Source organism: Rhopalosiphum padi, chromosome 1 (assembly GCF_020882245.1).
Source record: "Rhopalosiphum padi isolate XX-2018 chromosome 1, ASM2088224v1, whole genome shotgun sequence".
NCBI classification, from domain to species: domain Eukaryota; kingdom Metazoa; phylum Arthropoda; class Insecta; order Hemiptera; family Aphididae; genus Rhopalosiphum; species Rhopalosiphum padi.
Window position 1 is genome coordinate 92002695 of NC_083597.1, and position 16461 is coordinate 92019155.

At 27.4% G+C, this 16461-nt stretch overlaps 1 protein-coding gene across 4 annotated transcripts in view; it reads right to left on the reverse strand.

Moving 5' to 3' along the window:
- Positions 1 to 16461, reverse strand: part of LOC132918247 (semaphorin-2A) — a 355196-nt gene that overhangs the window by 184291 nt on the left and 154444 nt on the right. For all 4 annotated transcript variants that reach the window (XM_060979390.1, XM_060979387.1, XM_060979388.1 and 1 more), the window contains one exon: positions 1794 to 1830. The gene's annotated coding sequence lies outside the window, so the exon portion shown is untranslated. The remainder of the gene's footprint in view (positions 1 to 1793; positions 1831 to 16461) is intronic.

Genomic DNA, 16461 nt, shown 5'->3' on the forward strand with positions numbered 1-16461 from the left:
ATATTAATTATTTATTAAATTATATAGATTATCAAGTTTATATAGTTATTAATACTTTAATTCATTTTAACTTTAATTCGCTATAATATTATACAATACAAATAACTCATAATAATTAACGGTTTTTGGGGAACAAATGTTTGTATTTAATGTGTTTTCTTAATTCATAAATATTCAGAAATATTAAAACCTTTATACATTATGAAATATTCATCTGTTAATATAACCGTTTTCTTAATTTACACTAATTGCTCTTAATATATTCATTGTACATAGTAATATTAGAAAAAACATTCTTAACTTAATTTTTTAATGATCCAATAAAGTGTTTTTGTTTTTTTAAATTTTTATTTTTTATTTACAATCTGTTACATAAAATTTAACAATAAATATAATAGATAATTGAATAAAAGTGGCTTGAAGAAAGGACAGATTTAAGAAGCCTTCCAGTGAGACACTTAGTTAACCAATAAAGTGTAGCAAAGAAATTATTTTTTTAAACTTATTATAATCCGAGTTATGCCAATAACACCTTAAAAATATCTATTAGTTCACCATGAAATTTTAGAATATATGAGTACACGTGATCAGAATCAGCATTTAAAAAAATCCCGAAAAAATGTCAATATTAAAAATTAATTAATGTCTGTTAACCTAACATAACCTATCCATTAATTTAAAATACAATTTATCGTTCACGAACGATATAAAATCCAAACTAGAATCATTTTGAAAAAAACCTATACAACTAATATTTACTTCATTAAATGCTTTAAAAGCAAATTACCAAATGTAACATTGAAAACGTAATACTTTTTAATTCGAATCAAACAAAAATGTAAACAAATATAAATAACCATTTAGTATTTTTGAACGAACAACATACATTTGTTCACCATTTATTGATCACTAAAGTAGTAATAGTAATAATTATGTTTGTTTTATTTTTTATTAAGTTAGTGGTCAAATAACGATACTGAAATGTCAACTGTGTTCCTTTCCAGGAACGTTGTGGTTTAAATACCCATTTCCCGAAAACATCGAATTTACATGAAAAATATTTAGTAAAAAGCCTATATCAATAAAATATCATTTGCTACAATAAATAGAATTGCAAATAAATGTTCAAAATAATTATACATTACTATAATTTTTGTTACAGAATCATTACCTATCTTAAGTTTTATTATTTGTTCATTTTAAATCCATCATAGAATTCAAATAGTTTATTAGTTTATACTTTTTAGTAGTACTAACACACACTCATTGCATAGCGAAACCAAAATAACGAGCTTCTCATCAACGCTGTTATTATAAGTAATAATATATGGACGTAATGTATAATATAATAAAGCGTTTAACGTCACAACTGAATACCACCGGTGGTGCGATGCTTTATCCGCCGGCATTTATTACGTTATTTGCAAAGGTCTACCCTCTTGTTGCTCGTAGTCTCCAGTTTCAAATGCCATGTGGCGACGGTCACGACTAATTTATTGGCAGTTTAAAACATCCACGTTATAAAAAGAGAGTGAGTGAGAGAGTGAGAGAGGAGAAGAAAATATTTTGGGATCACGTAATTTATATGCCTCTCACGAATAACTAGTATAAATTCCACTCCATAACAACGACAACGATGACGATAATGATAATGACAATGGTTAGCGTTGATGATTATGATAATAATAATAATAATAATATAGAAGATACACGTCGATAGTGTTGTAATAAACATACTTATAATGACTATTTTAGTACGCGTAATAAAGATAATAACTAATTTTTAGACTTACCGGACAGGTTTCTTTTTTGTTATAATGACAAAAACACCTGAAAAAATAATAGAAAAATTTTCAATAATTGCATTATTTTAATATAATGGTAAAAAATAATTTACAAGTATTTAAAATACAAACGATACAATGGTAACATTACAATTAATAATTAATAATAAATTCGCATATTGTTTGTATAAAATGATACAAATATATGTTTGATGAAACTGAATAAAAAATAATTTCAAGTTAAATTATTATGAGTTATCTACCTTGGTTTATTTCATTCGAATTGTGTACATACAAGAAGTGAAATAACTACGTAATTTTATTTTATTTGTAACGTCCACTTAAGGGTCTTAACTTGTTAATATAGTTCTAGGAACATCCTTAACTAGTTTTAATTTATTTTATTATTATAAACAGAAAATTATTTTATCCTATCATCTAAATAAATAATTAAAATAATTTTCAGACTGTATCATCTGAATTTATTTTCTAAAAACAATAAGATGCATATAAAATATAACATTTTTTCTTCATATTAAAGTCATAAAGATACTGGTTTATTAAATAAAAATAATTTATAAAGTTATGAGTAATTGATATTGCAGAAATTATTAGTTTTATTATTTATAATAATTGTGAAGTAGGTACAATCACTAAGTCCTATAAATTAAATAGTTTATTTATTTAAAAATATACATTTGTATAATCAATTTAGATTTATATTCATAAACCTTAATATAATAATATATTAAAACATAAATAAGACATTTTACTGATTTTTGCAAATAAAAAAATTGTCATAAGTAATGAATGTCTTTTAAGTATCTAATTAAATTACTATTTTATTAGATTGGTAAATCGAAATATTTTTAAACTGTAATCTGAAAGTAGTTATTTCCTGAATGATTTCAAATCAATCGTCAATTCTAAACAATGCTTTCAAAACGTATGAAATAATTAAAAATTGTTAAACGTTGTCAGTGTTAAGAAGAATTGTCGTGTAAGCCGGCCAAATTCTCACTGGGATGGAATTGATAAAAAAAAAAGAAAGTAAAGTATGTGTTCAGGTACGTCAAAGCAATCGTTAGCAGAGAGAAAAAAAGAAAATTTTATTTTTACGGCTGTTAAACACATACACAACACATACGTTTGGCCTAGTACACAAGGCTGTTGGGGGATGCTCAGATGGGGGTAGAAACCGATCAGCCATGATGTTTATTCAAACGAACGTTTCCTGCTTTATCCTTGTGTAAAAATACAGTGCTTGTTTTCTCTCTACTGTATTATGCTCAAGTAGTATATTATACATATACAGCATGCAAGTATACACTTGTGTGCACATACTCACACCCAAGTTCTTCGAAAATAATTTAAAAGGCACTGTTTTGTGACAACTACGTAATTGACTCTCTGTCTAGAGAATCCTGGCAATACATACACGGTCCACTAGTTCAACGAAATGCGTTCGCGAGAAGTGAAACATGATTTGGATGGACGCCTAACGGATTGAACTTTGTTGCTTTTTGCACTCGAATAACACACTAGCTATTTGAACCCCGTCTGACTGAATAGTAGACTATCCTAGGTCGGCCGAATACAAGAGCATAAATCACCGAAGACGATACTTTACTTAATGCGCACACACGTATTAAACCCATTATTATACTTGTGTGAATCGAGTTAAAACTCATTGAACCGAAATAGACCTATCACGAAGAAGAAAAAAAGTTTGTTTGTTTTCAATTCGTTTCGTGACAAATGCCTAATAATATAATCATTCTTATATTATTTGTTTTAACTGTGGACCTATAAAACAGAATAATAATGGAATAAAAAAATCATCAACATATTATTATAGGTAATATATATCTATATGATAACCACACATCTAAAGAAATAAATACATTATTTTCAATAATTACTCTATTATTAGAATATTAATTATGAAGGTGAGAATAAATTAAAAAGTTCGATATGTAACAATAATACATTAATAAGGTAACAATATACATGAGGAAATATTTTGTTGGCTCGCTAAAAAAATAAATTGATATATATTTTATTCATTTAATTTTAATCCAAAAGTTTGTTTTTTTTAAATTAACATAACTGAAAAACCTTTCAATTCTTCAATATATTAAGCTAGAATTTAATGAACTTGAATTTTTTGAATTTTTTTATGAATATACAGTTTTAAAAATATGCATAAGTATATATAATAATAAAATTCAATAAACATGCGAGAAAACAAAACGAAATATACTCCTAAAACTCTTCAATGGTGTATGTTTAGTTATCGGAATGATAAACTCAAGTGATATTTATGCTTATTTATCTTTACATATAATACAGTGTTATATGCATTGACTGATGCCTTTGATTATCGTAAGAGATGCATGAACACTTGCGTTAATTATAATTATATTAAAAATATAAACACCTGTCAGAGTTAATAAATTTTCATAGTAGTGGTTATTTAATGATAGGTAAGAATATTATATAATTATATGATATATTAAGGACAAAATACGTAGAACATATTATACTATTATTCAAAATTAAACAATTGCAATTGATTAATTTATAATTAAATTTAACATCTGAATTTCACATTATCTTTTGGATAAAGAATATAAAAAGAATGATAAATAGTATAAACTTAAGGGCACATATTATAGTCACACTTTAATCAATACAATGACAATATTTATCATGAGTAAAGAACATATTTTTTTGACATCAATTTTACACAATTCTCTTTTGTAAAAGTCAGGAAAACTATAAATTTATATTATATTCTCATTAATGATGGAAATATTATGGTTGGGAGAACAGACCATCTGTTGACATTTTATTATTTTTCTTAAGTTATTTACTGAGTTAAATTAAATGTGCATTAAAAAAATATATATAATATTTAAAAACAAAAAAAAAAAAATTATAATACCTATACTTAACACTACACATATTACACAGCTATAATTTATTTAAAATAGTAAGAAATTAAATTTCAAATTTAAATAATTCTTAGTATAATTTAAATCCAGTTATTATGACATATTTTGTATTAAAACAAGGTAGTATTTTATAGTAAAACTTTTTACTATGAATAAAAAATATGCTTTTTTAAAACCTTATATTTTAATTATTAAGACTCTAGCTTATTGTTACTTATTCAATACTTGATGTTATATTTCAGAATACCTAAATATATTATTATACGTAATCATTTTGAAAATATAATTTATATCTGTTGACACATAGTTAGCAATAATATAAATTATTGTTTTTTAAAACAACATTAGTAAACATAAAATTTAAATATTATAGCATTTCCTTTAAAAAAAATGCACCATTACAATTACATATTATATTCCGTTATACGAGACCATTCCACTATTTTTATATCCGTAGTGATATTTAAATAAAATCAATTATTTTTTTTCAAATGTTTCGAATGCGTAGAATAATTATGTTGTTGACTAGATTGTCGCAGGAATTAAAAACATGTATAAATAATGACCATTCCTGACGTAGCAATTTCATAACATATATCAAAATCCGATCAATGAAATGTGCTTTGACATAAATATCTTACATATTTTTCAAAATCGCACGCTTATGCAATGTTCAGATACATATAAAATCTGTAAGGTTGTCGGAGTATAATACGTATAATTGTATTTATAGCGTTGAACCGACGGAGAAGCAGCGTACTATGTGATGATAATAGCACATCACACTTACAAAAGCATATTACACGTATTATAAGTATGTAAATGTATGTATGACGTACGTACATTGTGTATATATTTTGTACAGAGGGTTACATTGAACTCTATTAATCTGGATTAACTCTGTCTACAAAAGCATTCGCTCTCCGGTCGCCACACCTCTCGCACGGTTTTCATTACACTCGTATACGCGCGTACACGCCACTTTCCACACGCCGTCGACGACCGTCTATCCGTTTGTCCACCATACTACGCAAACGACGAAAACTGCGTCACTACGTGTAACAGCTATATATGTTGTATGTGTTTTAGTAGAATTTAATCTCCTACGCCATTGCTCACGCGTGTACACATTAAGGGTAGTTGAAAAAAGAGGGGGGGATTAAATATAAAAATAGGCTTTTAATGCATTATAATACACGTAGTTAATAGTGAGCCAAAAGCATTAGGAAAAAATATCGCGACTCCGGTAATATACAGTGTACAGCTCATGTAAGTAAGGTGGATAGGAAGTGAGTATGTGTATCGTACTGTCGGTCGTCCTGCCACTGCACTTCGATGTACATGACAAATAAGAGGTGGGCGGACAAGGGCGGGGGACAGTCAATCAAACGTCATAGGCCTTTGTGAATGTGTGTGAGTTTTATGCAATACACACACACACACATGCGCGCACACACATACGCATTATATACTGATCGATATTGTATACATTTATTGTACGAAAACCAAAGGGTCGAGACTAAAGCCCCCATCTCTCTGATCCTGCCCGTCGTCATCCCCCAGGTCGCGATTTGACACGAACATTCCATTATCTCGGTCAACATTGCCAAATACCATATACACAGCTTCGTCCATTCGATATAGCGGCGGCCACCGCGGTTGCGGAGATTTATTCCCCCGGGGGCGAACCTCTCCCACGACTACGAATTCTCCCCCCCCCCCCATGTTATTACTTAAATTTTGATATCAGGTCTCTTATAAAATAATTTGTATTATATTATATCGATACTACATAGCGTATTTAGGTACATACAGAACACAGATGGATCGATGACGCTGTCGTGAACTCATAATTATCGGATAACGCAAAAGTCAAAACCAAACAACTATAACAATGATTCAATGCCAATTGTTTAGCTTTAAAACCGACATTAACCGATGATGTATATGTAGGACTTATTAATAGTATTAATGTTATTTTGTTGATTTGTACGTTCAAAATTTAAATTGATAACTTCACAAAGGTATAATTTTTTCGAGTGTAAAGAATTATTGCAATATTTCTCTTCCCCACTCCGCTCCGTATATTATACTTGACCTACTACAATCATATATATATATGTATATACTAAACGTTCATCTGTATGTCAGTGTTTTGATTTATGTGATTTTCATGGTTTTTTTTTTTACAAAAGTTTATGGCCAGCCGGGAACGAGTTTTACACTGTAGTGATATACTGACCGGATTTCATGTCAACCCCATTGAACTCAGAAATAATGGTCCAATCGATAAAAATATATATATATATATACCTATAATATGTGGTATTTAATTAACCACTATTTTAGACGTTAAGTATCAGAAATAAAAAACCTCAATTTTTCAAATGAAGATTTAAGTAAATTAATTTTGAACAATACTATGGTATAGTGATTGAATATTATAAGAACAAAACCTTTAAAATGGATACAGTATCAAGTAAATAAATATTAAATATAAAATATTTTCTTTAACAATATGTAATATAAATTATTATAATATTTTGGATTAATTTTTAAATGTATACTTCAATCTTTATCACATTAATTATTGTTACAAAATGTGGTCAATAACACATTTCCATGGATATTTAAATTGATTTATTCGTTTTTCCAAACACTAGCTAGGTATATGAGAACATTGACAATATTTGTTAAATTTATAAATAAATACTTAAAATTTTATATATTTTTAAATATTATGTTTAATTTAAAACATTTATAATATAATTATTATTATTTATAATATTATTATATTTTATACACAATTAAAATGCATAAAATAACGATAAAAAATCATTTTGCATCCAAATCATTCTACATAGGTAGGTACTTACAATTTCAGAATGTTATTAATGAGATAAATTCCATTGTATATAATAATCAAGTTATAAAAAAACAAGAATCAAACTGTTGACATTTAAAAAAAGAATAGCTGGCGAACCAAATAATTCAAATGTCAATGAAAAAACAATATATGATTCCGAGTAAACTATAATTGTATATTAAAGGAGAATAGGTGAAAAAGGGTTGATTTTCCATAGCAGACTTTTAGGGGCTTTGTACACAAAATCTTCGAAGCCTGTCGTTTTTCAATATAGTCTCCTCCTAAGAAACTTCACAAATATTTTTTCTTTACATTACTAATGATCTCTAAACAAAAAAAGATATGAACAGAGCTTTTTTATATTTTTCTTTTAACCGACGCAAAGTGACGTTATTATTTCGGTTGGCAAAGCGCGTGCGACGAAATTCAATTTTTATTTTCTAACAATATGCAAACAATTTACCAAGTAAGAACGCTTTAAAACTACGAGAATGAAAATAATGTCATCACACAAATACATATACGTGCACGTATACACGAACATATTATAATATGATAAAATATGATATAAGCAAAGTGTTGATTTATTATATTATTACGATTTTGAAAGAGATGTACAACTTGAAGGTGGAGAAGTGAATGAAATAATGTAGAACAAATAAAACAAACCGTCCCCTTGAGGCTTAAGTAGTAGCTTTGTGTTATTACTATTATTATTGCATTTATATATTTTAAGGGTAAGAAGCAGCTTATGGAGTACGTTTTACGAAAAAAATACAACATTCATATATACCGATATCTTCCGTTTAAAAATTTCCCTCGTTGCTGTTCCACATACACATTTCGTCTGTGATGTGAATGTATGAGTGTGTGTACATGAGAAACAGAAACTTTTATTTGATTTCGTCGGAGAAATGGAAAAAGTTTACCCCCTCGAAGAGCAAGCGGAGTAGGTAGGAAAATACCTAACACGCAATTTCGTGTTATTATTTTTTTGTCTACTACTACGACCACTACTACAACTATACTATTACTACAACAGCAGTCGCAGTGACAACGTTGGAAAAAGACAACCCCCCTCAGTACAAATATTTACAAAATGCGATTTTTCAGTTTTATGGGATTGGGTTGGTACACGGTAGGGGAAGAGGTAGATGTGCGGGTGGACCGAGCCTTTGATTGCCGTGGTGAAGCATACAGACTGTTTCCACGTATAATTCTCCGGCAGGTTTTTACAACTGCTGCTGGTGGGCGATAAAAAACTAATTTAAAACAAAACCACGAGCGATTTCGCGTGTTACGAGTCACTTGGGTTCGAAACTAGTTAATTAGGTCAAAATCGATGTGTAAAAGTAAAAAAAAAAATATTTCATATTGACCACAAATGCTACACAACCGGTATTAATAGAAACTATGTAAACGGTGTAATTAAACGTATTTTTAATATGCATTAATTCATCAAGTATTTTTTCAGAAAAATAATAACGAAAAAATAAAATACATTAAAATAATTCAAAATAATACACTGTTAAAATCTTTAATACCAGGTAACTAAATTATTTGCAGTTACAAATAGTCTGAAATTCCAAAGCCGAGCATGGTAATTAAAAAATATTCACATTTGTAAATCTTTTTTCCCCAGAAAAAAAAAATAATATTATTATTTGATTGATTATAATTGGATATTAGAAATATGGTTAAAATTAGAGTAGATACCTAACCTACCCTAAGTTATTATATGTTTCTTTTATTATATTTTAAATTATGTTGAATAAACTATTAAGGTGTATAATAATATACTATCACGACATAGATATTAAAAAAAAAATAAATATTTTTCATCATTTTATTTGTGGGTACAATACAGTACGTGGGTACAAATAATGTTTGAAAACCAATTTAAATATAGATTTTCGTTTAAATCATAAATAAAAGTCAATGGAAAATCATTTAATCGGAATTTTTAAACACAGTTTTAAAAGCTTTTTATATTACGTACTCGTATTTTCATACGTAATAAATGATTTGACGTTTTAAATGCAAATAAACATATCTCTCAATTATGGGGATTAATGTTTAAATAAATAATAATATACGATGATCAGTGTTAATCATTTTTGAAAACATTTACCTATATAGTACTACATTAATTTCTAGTTCCTATTATATATAAACGGCGTGGCAGTTGAAATAATGATAGTTTAATGTATTTGATATTGTATGAATTTGGTATAGTGTTTGAATGAACTTAATCCATAGCAACTATAATAAATTTGAATTGGTACTACTATTTTATTTTTGATGTTTAAATATTGTTTTAATAGTTATTAGGTATTTCATCACTAATTATCAATGAATAATTGTGAACGTATAGGTACTGAAAAAATATCCCACAGCGCATAAAATCTCTTCGACGGGGATTTAAAACCCTCGGTTTTCAAATGTGATTGACAAAAAAATTGCTATGACAGGGTAAAAAAAAACCGTGTGAAGTATTTTATATTCTCTGCAGCGGTTAGTCCCCCTATGCCCTACATAATCCAATCAAATGCGACGACGGTTTTAATCATATCGATAAAAAAAATGCACATGTATATAATATATATATATAATAATAATAAATAATAATAATAATAGTAATAAAGATAAATCCCCGTAAAGGATTGGATGCAATAGAAGCTTAAGACCACCAGTCTATGGGAAATATCAATTGTATGACTGCGTGTGTATAATATAATATATATATATAACAATGGTTTTTGTTTGTGTACCTTTATAAACACAGTGTAATATATCTAAATTATTTATGTGCGTTTAAAATATGAAATGAAGAAAAAAAATAGATTCGCAGAGCAGTTAATTGCTCGTTTTATTAAACAGTGAACTATAATAGTCTCCCATGTCAATTATCTATGTAAATGTCGTGCCTGAAACTATACTGCCAAGAAAGTACATCGTAATGGGTAAAAATTAATTAAAGTATCATTGACTTACTAATACTGCTCGTTCATTCGTCTGTTGCGCCATTAAAAATTAACGTCATAATATTTAAATGGTTTTTTTATTTGTCTCAATTTTATATATTGTTAAAGATAAATTTGAAATTTTCATTTACAAATCTTTGTTGAAACCTATATTGAAAATATATTATTTTGCATACAACAATTAATAAATATACCCATTATAACTACTTGCATAATTGTTCTACTATAGTATAGTTTTTACAGTTTGTAAATTTAAATTATTTATTTGTGTTAATATGTATATGGTCTTGTCTTATAAATTTGATAGCATATTGTACTATAATCTCTAAGGCAAAATTAATTAATACCGATGTTATGCGAGAACATTTTGAAATGCATATTTTTGGTAATCGTACAATATTGGTCTATGGTGAACCTATACTTCTAAATTTCAATTGTAATTCGTTACCTACTATATTTACAAGGCAGAATATTATATCCATTTAGTGTATTGTCATAAAGCGATAATTTGAAATTTTCCCGACAATTTAATGGCCAAGAGGTATTTTCATGGTATTGATTTAGTATAAAAACAAAAACAATGGTGCTAAAATCAACAACTTGGTTTTTATAGTCGTGTCTAATGGAAGGTTCGATATCGATTTTTACCCCTTTCTGCACTTTATTTCTCGTGAGATCTAATACAATATATTAATGATTACGATGGTCATTGATATGACTGAAGTGGTGGTAGCTTATTCGTTTTCAACTAAAATAATGAACCATGCTCTTTGTTTAATTTACAATTTGATATACGTATTATGTTCATTATTTTCACTATTAATATTATTTTAGAAACGTAATCATATTGCCTTTTGGTTATATTTATCTGACTATTTTAAATTTAATAAAAATATTCCAAATAATGCTCTATATATTTTTTTTAAATATACCGAAATGTAAATAATTAATAGTATGGTTCTTTACTTAAAATATGGAATATTATTTATTTTATTTTTCTCTAAAATATTACAAAAGATTACTGAAAAAACAGTGGTAGGTATTAATGTTTTATTTTTGGATGTTATATAAATATGAGAATATGAAATCAGTGTAACTTGTATAGTAAAATTTGTATTCAAATCAATTAGATGAACACAAATATTAAATCAATTTTAATGTAATTATTAAATATAAAATGTATTGGTACTTTAAAATAATAACAATATTATTTGTAAAAAGTTTAACTATAGTCGATGATAAAATAAAAAATACCAACTATTGTGTACTCAGAAAGTAGGTAAATAAAGTCTCAAAGGGTTTTATCAAAAGTTGTTCAAGATTATAATCGACACGAAACTACATAAAAATAATAATAAAAATATGACGTGTTTGGTCGAGATAAGTTTTCGAGAATAAACGAATGAAAATTATTTACATAATAGGTACACATAACGCGTTCAAGCGGTGAAAAGTTCCGCCAGCCATTCGAAAGCGTGACAGCCTTAAGAAGAGCGCAGCACATTCGGTTAGGGCACACGAAATCGCCCGCACGATGGCGCTAAGCGTTTCGTCGACAATAACGTTATTTTATTATAGTAAACCCCCCACAATAATACCAGAGTATACGTCGTATTCTTCCCACAGGCGTTATAGTACTGAATAATATCACATCGAATATTGATGGAGTTCACAAAGGTTTTTTCATATACTCCACACATACACACACACACACACATCTAACAAGCACGCCATGAATAATTTATACGCGTATAGTAAAGGCTTAAAAAACGACACTTGCAACACTCGCCTATGATAATAATAATAATAATAATAATAATATATAATTTATACACATAATATAATACTGTGTCTGAGTACGTGAAATTCCGTTGCGGGTCATAATACTATGTTATTCAACGACAATAAGGGAAAATAAATAAAGTGGAAAATCCTTTCCAGTGATTGTTAGAAGGTTTATAATAATAATAATAATATATAATATAATGCATGTATAATATTAACTCGTTTAGCGTCCATTCAACTATATAATAGGTACGAGTTGAATATTACGAGTTTTTGCACTTGGCCAATCTTTACATCACACTGTACAACACCCATAGTTCATATTGTTATTATGGCAGACAAGAATTTTATTTATTTATTCTCATAAAATGCGAGACTAGTAAGTTGTTTCCCGTACACCCTACTCCCGTTTCACCACCACTTGTCGTTGTTGTCATCGGTAGACAACAATGTGAGACTGCGTCACAGTCACCTGCAACTGATGCAACTGCATATGAGTAAGCCGTCGACACTGGTTTCCACTGTTTGATAATTGCAGTTATATTGCATAATATTGTTTACCTCTATATGTATAATATGAAGTCAGATTTTACAGACACATTGTTGTTATTCAAGTACTCACGTACGTTTTATTATATTATTGTCTATCCATGTGTGAGTTATCGCGAGTTATGACTTTTCACGAAAACTCGATACTCGATTTAAAATTATTCGATACTTACACTCATGGGATTTAAATACTTTTAACAAACGATAGACTACGTTGAACATTATTTGAATAGGTATTGACATAACCAGGCACCAATATAAGTATTAATAATAACAATTATAACACAATAAATCTAACATTTTTTAAATTGAGAGGTCGAAGATTTCAATTATTATTGTAAAGTATACTTAGTATTTTTGATGTTTATTATTGGACACTACTAAAAATATGTCAATGCTCTTGCTAATATTATTAATATTATAAAAATTTACCGATAGAAATATTATTATTAGTAATTTAACAATAGTTATAATATCTTTAGCAAATATTAAAATAAAATATAATATAAAATTCAAACAGAATATTTAATTTTCTATTTGAAACCAAAAGAAAAATAATAATGATTTTCTGGAAAAAGTGACAATAAGAAAATATATGTGATTTACCCAAAACCATTCTAGCGAAGTCAACCCCGTGAACCCAAAATAATTAAAAATCAGTATGATTCACATTGAATGTGTTCAGGCTTTAGATATAATCAAATAATAATTCGATTAAAAGAGAACTGAAAAAAACTGTAAAATATTCGTTATAATCTGATAAAATGCAGGCAGGATACTAGCTACTTCTAATAATATGGTTCATATGTAATTCATTTTATGATCTAAACACACCGTAAATCGTTGTTTTATTTTGTATCGATATGATTTCTAAAAAATATTATAACATTATTTTGTCATATAAATATCCTTTCATTGTTATAAGAGAAATATTACGAAAAACAAAACATAAAACATATTCAATATGGCATAATAAAGTAGTACAATAAATCAAATAATAATACCGATTGATATTTTTATAATTAAATATTCTTCAAAATTAATCGTGTTGGGTCATGCTTTATCGTGTTAAGCATTTTCAAAAACATTAAAATATATGATTCCGTGCAAACTAAAGAAAAACGATTTCATAATTTATGAATTTGCAAAAAATCGTGTGTACGCACAGCTTTTATAACATAAACCACACTGTATCAAACGAGTATATTATTATGTACCTCTATTCACTCGATGAGATCTTCGGATAAAACACGTACCAAGTTTTTTTTTTTTGGTTTTTTGTTCAATCAATTTCCACACATTTACTCACACTTCATTTGTACGACGCATATAATTTAATTGTACACAAATTATTATTTTTTTTATCCTTTTCAGCTCAGGGTCATGTACCGTTTTAGAAAATTCAAATCACGTAAATTACAGAACTATGTTATTTAGCCACTTGTTTTTGTATTTTAGTATATGTGCTAATAATCGTGTGAAAAATAACTAAAATAAATCTTTCGTTTTTTCCCATAAATACATCATGAATCATAACAATGTTGTATGAAATCAAGAGTTATTGTTTGAACGTTATTTGTATTACCATTATTATTATTATTATTATTATTGTTTGTTACAGATTTTTTTTCATCCAACAACACAATTTGAGGGTGAAAAGTGTGACCAAATGTCAGGGTTCCTATATTAATACGGCACGATTACACGGGTTCCCTTTTTCTTCGTTATTACACAAAACGACCAATAAAATGCGTGTACGCACCGCAAACCCTCCAACCGTGACAGCGCCCACGTATGGCTAACGTTTAATTAAACCAACAGGCGTCGTAATGACTTTTATAATATAATAAAATAGACATTGTTTTGTCTTGATGTCACTGTAGTACTTGTATGTGGCTTGTGACCTATGTACACGTGTTGTACGTGTGTGTGTTGTGCACATTACAAATGTCCAGTAATCAAGCTCAAAAGGGTTATATTTTTTTTTATCTCTCCTTTTGAACAAATATTTAACTCAAATCGATCAATCTCTATGCATCACGTGTGTAATTACAAATTGCCCAAAAACAAAGTCTCTAAACGACCGTCTGGTGTTGCGTCGACATGGGAATTGGAAAGTTTTGGAAATGTATACCTATATAATATATATACACATATATACATTAAATGTAATTCACAACCCCGTAACCATACTGTCTATAAAAGTTTAAACTTTACAGCTATTTTAACGACTAATAGATAACGTCAATAATCATTTGTGGATATTAGATAACCTAACCATTAGTTTTATTTTATAGTTTTTATTATTCAATAACTCTTCGACCTTTTTATATTTTATTTTAAATTTTTACCATTTTGTAGAATGTCTATTATTCATTGGAAAACGCGCCTGATTAATAAAATGCTATGTGTATGTGTTAAAACAAATCATACATATTAATATACTCTTAATGCTTTATTTTTTTTTTCAAGTCAGTTCATTATATTTCATTTTATTAGTGGTTTATTTATTTTTAGTGAAAAATCAAATATTTTGATGTGCTATTTTCTTAAAAAAAAAAATCATTAAATTAAATTGTTTGAAAAATATATTTTTTTCGATTATATTATAATCCCTGTGCACTGTATAGTGATATATTATATCAGTCCACGTAATAGTATTATTTACTAAGTTATGAATTAATAATAATAAATTGCATTTATCCTGATTTATAAATAAGTTTATAATACGATAATATGTACCTACTTAGTACCTAATATGTGTGTGAAATTATTTATAATGGCCAATAGTAATAAGTCAGGTGGGTGCGTGATTCTCTTAGCACATTTAAGACGGTTCATGTTGTTTTCCGACTGTTTTCAAACAAAAATAATATTTATATCATCCAAGTTTTAAAAATTCATTTAATTCTACCTATTATTTGTTCTGATATACCTAATGGTTAATGGCAAAATATTAAGTTTCATTGGTTATTGATTATATGCTTATAAATATATATTTAATTAAATATTTTATACGTTTTATATTAAATCGTAAATGTACGAATGTTCGGATCCAATTAAAAAAAAAGCTCACGTGTCTCTCAATTTTTATAAAAATTATAATTATAATTTAATTTACTATAATCTACTATAGTAATTAAAAATGCATTTAAATGTCAGATAGAAGTAGTCATTAGGTACAAATACTATGAATGTTATTTAATAACTAGTGCTTTTAATCTATAGAATTTTAGTATTATTCAAATAAGTCTTACATTCTTACTACAATAGTACAATGTTATTATACTATTAAATTAATCTTACACACTTAGTTATATGAATATCATTAAAAATTATGAATAATAAACAAATGTATAGGATCAGTCTTAGCTTTCCTCAGCATTGTACTATATTAATAAATATTTTAAATCGATGGTAAATAAGATTATATAATACGTTTTAAATGGCACTAGGTTTATTATATAGGTTATAAGACGTTCTTAAAATTTAAGTACACATAAAAATAAATTATGATTGTTAAATATACATTACCT